The sequence below is a fragment of the Neolamprologus brichardi genome, unplaced genomic scaffold (assembly GCF_056152115.1).
Source record: "Neolamprologus brichardi isolate AB-2024 unplaced genomic scaffold, ASM5615211v1 NODE_ptg000153l+_length_46935_cov_1, whole genome shotgun sequence".
NCBI lineage: Eukaryota > Metazoa > Chordata > Actinopteri > Cichliformes > Cichlidae > Neolamprologus > Neolamprologus brichardi.
The window spans coordinates 11,472-22,942 of record NW_028270115.1 but is presented as its reverse complement, the minus strand read 5'-3'; positions in this window follow the sequence as shown (position 1 = coordinate 22,942).

Sequence of the window (11,471 nt, the reverse complement as noted above, 5' to 3'; positions counted from 1 at the left end):
ATCGACCTTTGACAAAACGTGGCATCCTTTCTGTAGTCAGCTCTGTTTATGACCCCTTAGGAATGTTGGCACCAGTAATCTTAACTGCTAAAAAGATTCTGCAAAATCTGTGTCGAAAAAAGATTGGATGGGATGATGCATTACCTGATGCAGTTATACAGGAATGGACTATTTGGATGCAAGAGCTCTACAAGCTGGAGGAGTTCAAGGTTGATCGTTGTTTTAAAACCAACAGTTTTGGAACTGTAAAAATTGCTCAGTTACATCATTTCGCAGATGCATCTGAGGACAGCTATGGAACAGTGACTTATTTGTTACTAAAGAATGAACGAGACCAGGCACACTGTACATTCATTATGGGAAAGGCACGTGTTGCTCCTTTAAAACCAGTTACAATCCCTCGAATGGAGTTAACTGCTGCCACCTTAGCAAGCAGAATGGATGTAATGTGGAAGAAAGAGCTGCAGATGGAACTGAAGGACTCAGTATTTTGGACTGATAGCACCTCTGTACTAAAATATATCAACAATAAAACAACAAGGTTCCGCACTTTCGTCGCCAACAGAGTTTCTGAGATTGTCAAAGTTTCAAATGCTCAACAATGGAGATATGTGGACACGGATAACAATCCAGCAGATTTGGCTTCTCGAGGTTTAACGGTACAATCCTTTTTGAAAAATAAACAAACTTGGCTTTCTGGACCTCCATTTCTTCTACTACCACAAGAGGAGTGGCCTCAGAATCCTGATGAAGTGAAACAAATCTCATCAAACGATGCAGAAATTAAAACAACAGTGAACGCTGTTCAGACATCACAAGAAATAGATCCGGTTTCTCACTTCATTCAGTATTTTTCATCCTGGACTCGGCTGAAGCGTGCAGTAGCATGGATTCTGAGAGTTAAAAAACTGCTTCTGCATTACAGTAGAAGAAAACTACAGATTAAACATGATCCTGGACAAAACCTTGAACTTCAAATGAAGAAACACTGTCTGGACACCAGCAGTCTCAAAGTTGAGGAGCTGATTAGTGCTGAAATGGCTTTAATCTCCTTTTGTCAAAGGAAGCGGTTTGCTGATGAAATCTCCTGTTTAACAAAAGGATCGAATGTTAAGAGAACCAGTCACATTTATAAACTTACTCCCATCCTGGAAGAAGGTGTGTTGAGAGTTGGTGGACGACTCAGTAGAACTGCAATGCCAGAAGAGAGAAAACATCCTGTTATTCTGGCCAAAGACTTCCACATTTCTAACCTAATCCTTCAACATGTCCATGAAGCGGTGGGTCATGGAGGCCGTAACCACATGTTATCCAAACTGCGTCAAAAATACTGGATTCCAGGTGTCACGGTACCTATAAGAAAAATTGTGGCTAAATGCGTTGTGTGTCGGCGCGTAAATGCCCCACCAGGACAACAGCAAATGGCAGACCTGCACCTGCACAGAGTAACTCCTGATGAACCACCATTCACGTACGTTGGAGTGGACTATTTCGGACCATTTCTAGTGAAACGTTTAAGGACTACTGTAAAATGCTATGGTGTGATATTCACATGTTTAGCGTCAAGAGCTATTCATATTGAAATGGCATCATCACTGGACACAGACTCTTTTATCAATGCCCTTCGTCGCTTTATTGCCAGACGTGGTCAAGTAAAAGAACTGCGATCTGACAACGGCACCAACTTTGTGGGAGCCCATCGTGAGCTGAAGGAAATGATAGCAGATTGGAATCAACATCGTCTACACAATACCCTTCTTCAAAATGGCATTAAATGGACTTTCCATCCCCCAGCTGGCTCACATCATGGAGGTGTATGGGAAAGACTTATAAGATCTGTGAGAAAAATTCTTAATTCCACCTTAAATGTACAAAGTCTTGATGAAGAGAGCCTCAGGACTGTTTTATGTGAAGCTGAAGCTATTTTGAATGGTCGTCCTATTACAAAGGCTTCTACAGATCCAAACGACCTTGAAGCACTTACTCCAAACCACCTGCTGCTTCTTAAGACTGCACCATCATTACCACCAGGATGTTTTCAAAAAGATGACATATATGCTCGTCGCAGATGGAAACAAGTCCAATATATGTCAGATTTATTCTGGAAAAGGTGGATTAAAGAATATCTTCCACAACTGCAACAAAGACAGAAATGGTGCAACCCAAAACGAAACTTCATGCCAGGGGACATTGTGATCATTGTTGATGATTCCGCACCACGGAATTCCTGGATAACTGGAAAAATAGAAGAGACAATCCAGGACAAAAGGGGATTTGTTCGTCATCTTCGGATCAAGACAAAGACTGGATTCCTAAACAGACCTATAAATAAAGTCTGTCTTTTGCAGGAAACAGAGAATATTTAACATATTGGACTGACTGGATAATCTTTAAGTGACCTACTCCTTTTATTTATGGGTTATTAACTTCACAAATGGTGAACCACAAGCAGTAGTACTGATGCATGTTGCACTAAAGGGCGATTGAAATGTTTTATGAACAAGCAAATGATGTAAGACTTGATTGTTATGTAATTATTATTTAAAAGATAATAATTAGGGGCCGGTATTGTAAGAGCCAAAGTCATGTTTATGTTTTGCCTTTTTGTTATGGTGGCACAGGTGTATAGCCTTACCTGTGTCTCCGGTGATGGCATGTGGGTGTGGTCACAGTCTATTTACCTGATCTCGGTGTTCACAGCAGGGGTTGTTGGGTGAGTGGTTTGTGGGCAAACTTTTCTGTTGACCGTCATCTTTTGGCACACCAGTTAATCCATGCGCTATTTGTTAATTGATTGAAAGCGCAAACATTTGTTTATGTTTCGTTCTTAAAATAAATGCGCAAAGTACAAGTACGACTCATTATGGATTATTGGAGGCGCGTCACAGGGACACAACCAACTCAGCCGGCCGCGGCTTTATTTACGGATGAAAGTCGCAACAGGTGTGTTGCAGTGAATGAAGAAAACTTTTCCATGTTCACTGTCACTAATTTGTTTGATTTTGCTGTGAGAAAATTGTGACGTATATGAGAATGGGGGAAGACCACGGTCATTTAAATACGGTATTAAAGTGTAATGAAACTGTTTCTCAGAGGGAAAGTGTGATTTTAGGACACTCGAGCCAAACATTAGCGGGCATCATTCTAGCTTATAATCAACAGCGGATCCAATGCGGATCCGGGTCGGATGACCTGGGAAGCGACCGATCCAAATCGATCCAAAGGTTGCCGGTTCGAGCCCCGGCTCCGACAGTCTCGGTCGTTGTGTCTTTGGGCAAGACATCCCACCTACCACGTACTGGTGATGGCCAGAGGGGCCGATGGTGCAGTGTGTGAATGTGAGAGTGAATGAATAGTGGAATTGTAAAGTGCTTTGAGGGTCTTGAATAGCGCTATATAAATGCAATCCATTATTATTATTTAAACCAACTGTTAACTGGTATTTTGTAAATATAACCATAAACGCGAATTCACTGTGTGATTGTGTAACTTTATTAGCAGGGTCCTCCTGAAATGCACCAACAACATTGAGAGTAACATCCTCCTCTCTGCTTCTTGATGCTCTCCGGTCGCTATGGTAACGCGTAAATAGTTCTTTCAAAATAAGACACACGGCTACGACACCGGAAAAGACCCAGGGAACCCGACTTCACGATTAAAAACCCTGAAAACCATACACTTCACACCCGAGCCTCAAACGGGTCCGGGTGTTGCGGACCGCTCCAATCTAGCCGTACGCCACTAGGTTGATTGACAATGGTCTACAGCAATCAGAACGCACAAAACAATTTGCTGTTTAAATTTGCTGATATATGAAATGGTGAGTTAATAATGACAATTTTATATTTGCGAAAAAACTTTATGCAGAAAAAGTAGCAAAGAAACAAAAACATAACACACGGACACTTTTGGCCACGAAAAAGCTGGAGGGATGGTGATTTTTTTTTTTTAATAAACCCAGATTGTTTAAAAAACCCCAATTAGAATCAAATTTATTTATCAGCAGCATCAATAGTAACAAAAATACAATTTCGTTTTCGCTGTCAAAGTGAGAAGGGTCTGGCTGCAGCCACTGGGGATTCCTGCAATTCTGGCTTGGTGGCAGAATTCAAATGTGATATGTGCATCTAAAACAGAGAGCAAAACAGATAAAGACCACATACACATTTAAGTTCAGGTTTTAGCAGAAATAACACGTTACAGTTAGCATGTAAGAGATTTGGGGAGAAAATTCTTTACAAAAACATAATTTACAAGACACTTTTATTTGTGACATACGTATATATTGACATATAAAAGACAATTTAACAAAGGCTAACTAAAATCTGGGCAATAAAAAAGCAGAACAGAATGGAATAGAGAATATTAGTATTTATAAATGTATAAATCTCTTTGTGACAAACTTTACAATGTTGATGCAGGTGGAATGAGAGACATGAATAAAGCGCAATATGCAGTAAATGGAACAATGTGCATTGATGTCAGATAGTGAAAAGCAGTGAAGTGAATTTGTTCAATAACAAGCAAAAATCAAATACGTCTGAAACTGACCATTAAATGCTAACCAGAGGTGTCAAAAGTACACACATTCCTTACTAAAGTTTAGATACCTCGGGGGTCTGACTGTTGTTGTAACGCTAACAAAGTGCCAACGTAATCAGTGTAAGCAAAGTAGATGATTCCTAGAATTATATAATTATTAACGGCAAATTTATACATGGAAGACTCTGTACCAACCTTTACGATCGATTTGCAAGGTTAATGATCCACGCAGGAACAAGACAAAAAAAAAAAGAAAAAGATCCATGCAGGAACGTATTTCCGCCTACTGTGGAGGTCACGTGTTTCCGGTTAGTGTGGAGGTCACGTGTTTCCGGTTACTGTGGAGGTCACGTGTTTCCGGTAAATGTGGAGGCCGCAATATGGCGCTCCCCAGTGGCTGCAGCCAGATGCTCTTGGGTCAAAGTCGATTTAACTGAAGTTGTGTTTCCGGTTAGTGTGGAGGTCGCCATATAGCGCTCCCCAGTGGCTGCAGCCAGATGCTCTTGGTGCTCTTTCGTCCACTTTCGTCTCTACACTGCGTTACTCTGCCTCGCCTCTCTTTCACTGAACTCAGCTCCCCCTCCCCCATCGCTTCACCTGCAGGGAACGACAAGATGGACACGGCAGCTATCAAAGAGGAGGTCGGTAAAAAGAGGCCAAACGGACTGCAACTTCAGAAAACACTTGCAAAAAGAAAAATGCTGCAAAAAGAAAAACGCTGCAAAAGCACACAAAGCACAATGGAAATAGGAAAAGAGACAACGGAAATGTTTCTGGGGAGACAATAACCGGATGGACCAGTTGCACGCACCAAAACATGTATGTATGGCTGTATCCCAATTCAGGGACTGTTTCCCAATTCAGGGTCTGCAGCCTTAAAGTACTTTTTTTTTTTTTTTTAATTAACCAATCGAACAATACAGTCACAAACAACATAACACAATATAGTGCAAATGAACTCTCGTGGAGGATAAATAAAAAAGAACAGTCAATACAACAAAACTAACAGCAAGGATATGGGGGGAGGGGGCTAGACAAAAATTCACAGTATTAACGGGGAAGAATTAAAAAAGAGAGCACAGGTTGACACACAATAGAGGTAATGATCAAAACAGAAGCAAATGGGAAATGTCATCATAGATTGTGGCAAATCTGCTTGACTTCAGTTTTTTAAGTGACATGAAATAATGTTTGAAGTCATTGATGAACCATGTAAAGGATGGTTTTCTATTCCTCCATTTACAACAATGTATATGGTATTTACTTAACAGGATGTCAATGTTAATCACAGTAGAGACAGATGGATGTTGTTTAGCCATATAGAAAATAATATCAGAAATATTAAACTGGGGGATATCGTTGATCTTGAGGGATAACCAGCTGTCTAGTTCTAACCAAAAGGCAGCTGATGCAGGACATGAGAAAAACAAATGGTGTAATGTTTCACAGGCTGAATCACAAAATGCACACTGATTAACCTCAAATTTAAACCTCCTCTTTAGAAATTCAGACACAAGATATATATTATTAATTATCTTAAAATGAGTTTCTTTTACTTTTGGGGAGACAGGCCACTTGATGAATTTTGAGAATGCCTTTTCCATGAGTGACCTGCAAATATCTACCTGAGTTAAACCCCTGTAAAAGAATAGATTTGAAATTCACACTGATAAATTTATTGTTACATTTACTATCATTTAGGTTGCAGTTACCAATTTTTAAGTTTGGCAGCGCTGGATTGACCTCAGAATGTAGCATTGTGTTGCGTATCAGCTGCCTTAGGGCCAAAGGGATAGCACAGCAAACTTTTCTGTATTCTTTTAATGGACAATTAAAGTCGTGTCTCTTCGAGAAAGACACATAATCCAATAAAGCACCACTCGAATCCAGCAAGTCAGTTACAAACAAGATACCACTCTCAAACCAGTTCCTGATAAATAATGTCTTTTTGTTAGCAGTTATCACTCTATTGTTCCATAAGGTCGACATGTGAGGAGAAAAGTTGTGTGTAAACATCATTTTCCAAAAATGAAGAATCTGTTTGTGAAAATTAGAGAGTGTAACCGGTATTTTACTAGTTTCAAAGTCACATCTTAATAGAAAATAAATTCCTCCTAGTTCCTTAAATAAAGATCTGGGTATATGAAACCACATGGAATCAGACTGAGATAAACAAGCTCTGAGCCAGTTGATTTTAAAAGTTCCGATCATTGATTCAAAGTCTAAGGCTCTGACACCACCCTTCTCATAGTCTTTAACCAACTGTGATCTCTTAATATAGTGGGTTTTGTTTTTCCACAGGAATTGAAAAATAATTGAGTTGGCTTTCCTAATATTTTGGGGAGAAATATAAAGAGAATGACATGGGTAAATTAATTTAGAAATACCTTCAGCTTTGGAAAGGATGACTCTGCCAAATATAGTGATATCCCTGGTCAACCAACGACTAAGGGATTTCTTCATGTCGACGATACGATTGCAGATGTTGTTGTCTTCTCTTCGGGACATATTTTTAGAAATCACTATACCTAAATATTTAACTTCCAATTCAACTCTTATAGAAGCTATATTAGAATCAGAACACGTGTGAATAGGTAACAATTCACATTTGTTAATATTCAGACACAGTCCTGATGCCTGGGAGAATAATGAGATAGTGTTAAGCGCTTTAGCTACCATGGATTTATCTCTTAAAAACAGTGCAGTATCGTCAGCAAATTGGCTTATTTTGAATTCCTTGTCAAAAATGTTAATACCATGTAAATCAGGGTCTTTTTGGATGATAAGTGCCAGCAGTTGAGTGGTTAATATGAACAATTTGGGGGAAATAGGGCATCCCTGACGGATACCTCGCTGCACTTCAAACCTAGGTGTCATTCCAGTGTTAAGCGAAACAGAGCTAAAAATGTTACTGTAAAACATTTTGATCACATTACAAAAGGTTACCCCAAAACTCAGGAAATGCAAGGCTTTAAGCAGGAAGGGATGTTCAACCGTGTCTTAAGCCTTATAAAAGTCCAAAAACAACACTAAGCTTTCTGTCTTTATATACTGGCGATAATCAAGCATATCAAAAATCAATCTAATGTGATTGTGTATATGTCTTCCTTTTATAAACGCCAACTGACATTCATCCACTAAATGTGTTAAACAATCATTTAAGCAGTTCGCATAGACATGAGCCAGTAATTTATAATCATTACACAGAAGGATTATGGGTCTCCAATTATCCAGAAGTAGTTTGTCTTTGTTGGGTTTTGGAATTAAAGTGATTAGACCTTGTTTCATTGTAGGTGAAAGATTAGTTGATGAAATACATTCTAAGTATGCACTGTAAAGCATTAATCTAATGTCATGCCAGAAAAAGGAGTAAAATTTCACTGTTAGCCCATCAATTCCTGGTGATTTGCCCCTGGGCATTTGTTCGATTGCCTTCTCCAGCTCTTCAATTGCAAGTTTACTCTCCATACGAACCTTTACATCCACATCCAATGTCCCATTAAGGCCTCTAAGACTTTCCAGAAACACAGTGCCATTCTCCACCTTTACCTTGACTTGTAAAGGTTACTGTAAAAATGAAGTATTTCCACGTTTATTTTGTCATGGTCCTCAGTCAAAACCCCCTTGATATTCAGTGATTGAATCCTCTTATTTGCTTGTCTGTGTTTCTCTAAATTAAAAAAATAGGAAGAGTTTTTCTCGCCCTCCTCAATCCATCGGGCTCTTGAACGAACATAGGCACCATTGGCTTTCTCTAAGAACAGTTTGTCTAGTTGAGATTGAAAAGTGTTTAGTTGTATTTGTTCGTCCAGAGATAAATCCTGTTTGCAGCATAGCCTGTTAATTCTCTCAATAATGCTTTGTTGCTCCTGTCTTTTCTGTTTAGCAATGGATTTGCTCATTTGAATTGCTATCTGTTTAACTTCGAATTTAAACCATTCCCATTTGCTCACATGTGACATATCTAATTTGTCAATTTCCACAATTAAATTTCTCACTTCAAGGCAGAAGTTGTCATTATGCAGAAGGTTGTTGTTAAATTTCCAAATAAGGGATTGATGTTTCACCTTGGTTAATGAGATGAGTAAGGAAATCAAACAGTGATTAGTTAGAGGGGAAGCAGCCTTAAAGTACGCAGCCTTAACAGTCCTCAAGGGCCGCGTACTCAAAGACCGCTGAGGCTGGAAGTGTGAGGCTTGTAGGCTTGTGAAATGGGACGGTCTAGCCTCCGTCGCGCTGCCCAGGTTGCCTAGCAACCATGATACTAACAGCTGGAAACGTTTCATACAGCTTTGTTTGACAGAAATGAAGAACATATTTTGCACATTTGTTTCTACATGAGCTTTGTGTGATTTGATAAGTATCTGAGGCTGAGACCACAGGACTGTAAAACATGATTGTTGGGCTTCATTTCTGTACTGAACAGTCATTTAAGATTAGCTAGTAAATAACAATTAGCTAATGTTGTTCATGAGACTAAAGTCATCTCACTTTGGTAATGTAAATATAATATGGTCAATATTATATTAATCATTATTAGTTATTACAGCAGTGAACATGAACTCTGTGCCAAACACTGAGCTTCAGTAAAGATTCAAGTTGCATTTATTTATATTTCCTATCACCTTAAATCTTCACTTAAAGACAAGTATCTGTGACAGTGTATATATAGATGTATTATATATAAGAGACAAATATTGTTCTTTTAATATGTTGGCATTACTAAATTTGGCTCAATGCTTATATATGTGTGGAAGAAGCAAATGTACGAGCTGTGATAACTGTTTCTGATAGAATGAAGAGTAGACTGATATATTAAATATTCCTTTATTGGGTGAGAAAATCAGACCATGTCATAACTGCTTTAAGTCATAACAGAATAGATATCAGAGCCTTAAACAGGCTGACTTCTGTTAAATGGGTCAAACTGGGCAGAAAGTATACAAACACATAGCATCATTATAGAATATAATGTAACACTATAGATCAACTTACCTCAGAATATATAAAGCATATAAACAATTACAGCAATATGATGCAACAAACACAGCAGTGCTACTGATCCAAAATACTCAAAGCTTCATAGAACTGAAACAAACAATTATTTTTAGGTCCATTCAGCTGCTGATACATACTTTAGGTTTCTGAATATTAAACTTGTTGCTGCCTTTCATAGTGTGTAACTTGAAGGCCCTGAGTACTTTCTCCCACACTGCAAACACTGGAATGATAAAATTATTTGAACATTACCTAATAAGACTGATTCAGGACAGACAATTAGTTATTCTAAACTTTCCTAGCAGTCCTTCACAAACAGGGAACAGTCTGTCTATTCTCTACATCTGTCAGCTGCTGCTGGCTCTTCCTCCTCCTCTTCCTCACACACTGCTGAGTTTGTCCTGGTGGATCATCAGGGGTGCAAAGCCTCACAGATGATGTGCAGCAGTGGGTCCCTCAGTCTGTCCTCACTCTGGACACTTGCAGTTGTCACACATGGAAATCAAATGTGTGATAAGCTGCAGGATTCAAACACAAGTGTAACTTATAAATACATGTTCATACTTTTATTCCACAATCAGAGAGAAAGAAACAGAGAGAGAGAGTGCAGGACAGACAGACAGGTGACAGTCTCAGGTGTATACACTGCTACAAAACAGCACAAGAGAAGGAGGATTTAGTGTTTGTGTTATTACGAGTGCTAAACAAGAAGAGTTCCCAGATGGTACAGTGGACACGTGTGTGACTCCTGTGATTAAAGCATCTTTCTTTCAGCTTAACGAGTGAACCGTCAGCTCGTTCAAACACACGTTATGGTCCGTTTGGCTCGACACCACCGAACAGAGGCAGCAATATAACATAGCTAACATTAACAGTGTAGTGAATCCTGCTTGTGCCGTGATATTCAGGACTGCAAACCGAGCAGCATCACTGACTTCCAGCCTGTTGTGTTTGTGGATATATGACTGACTTTAATTATCCACAAAATCATCAGATTCTCTGTAAGATTAAGGTCGACTATCTAACGGCGTATAAAGTAAAGGCTTTAAAACAAAGTAAACCCTGAAAGTACAAACATCGCTAATGTCACATAACTTTGCCGGCATGTGGCCAACAGTAATGTTTTAATGTTCTTCATTATTAAACATTTGCACATAAATAAGTGACATCATATTCAGAACTTACTTCTGAAAGTTTACTCTTTGGCCGCTCCGCTTCCACTTCTTTGAAGTGTCTCCCAGTCCCAGTGCTCTTTGTCACTACCCGATCCGTACCGTAAACCCGATCGGTACCCCGCATGCGCAAATCTTACGTCACTTCCTCTCTTTGCCAGCATTGCGACATTCAATATATTTGAATGACACAGTTAGCGCCCAGTTAGCTCCTAGCATTTCTCAACAGCTCTGCCTCCTTTTCGACTACCGGGACATTTAAACATTTTTTTCTTTTCTCCTCAACAGAGAGCGTTCCCCGATTGAACAACAGCGCCGTAAAATAAGAAGAATGGTGCCTAATGACAGAGTTAATAATACAGACTTTATAATATGTCACATGAAGATTCAGCAGCCAGATGAAGTGTTTACTGGCAACTGACAGTGATAGCGGACATCATCATCACTATTCCAACAATCCTCTCCACACAGACAAGCTTAAACACACTCGATTATCACTAAATCAAATTTAACACAAGTTTGTAATGATGCTAATTCAGTTTACAATAGGGTTCATTCGCTCAGTCAGCAGGTGGCGGTATCCTCGTACACTGGGGAGTACACTGCCATTAAACGAATAGAAGAAGAAGAAAACCCCTGCACATGCGCGGTACGGATCGGGTAGACCCGATTTGTACGGTCCGACTTTGCACATGCGCAGTAAGAATCGGGAGTTCCGATCTGTCATTATCTTCTCATTTTTTTTGTTTTTGTCTACAT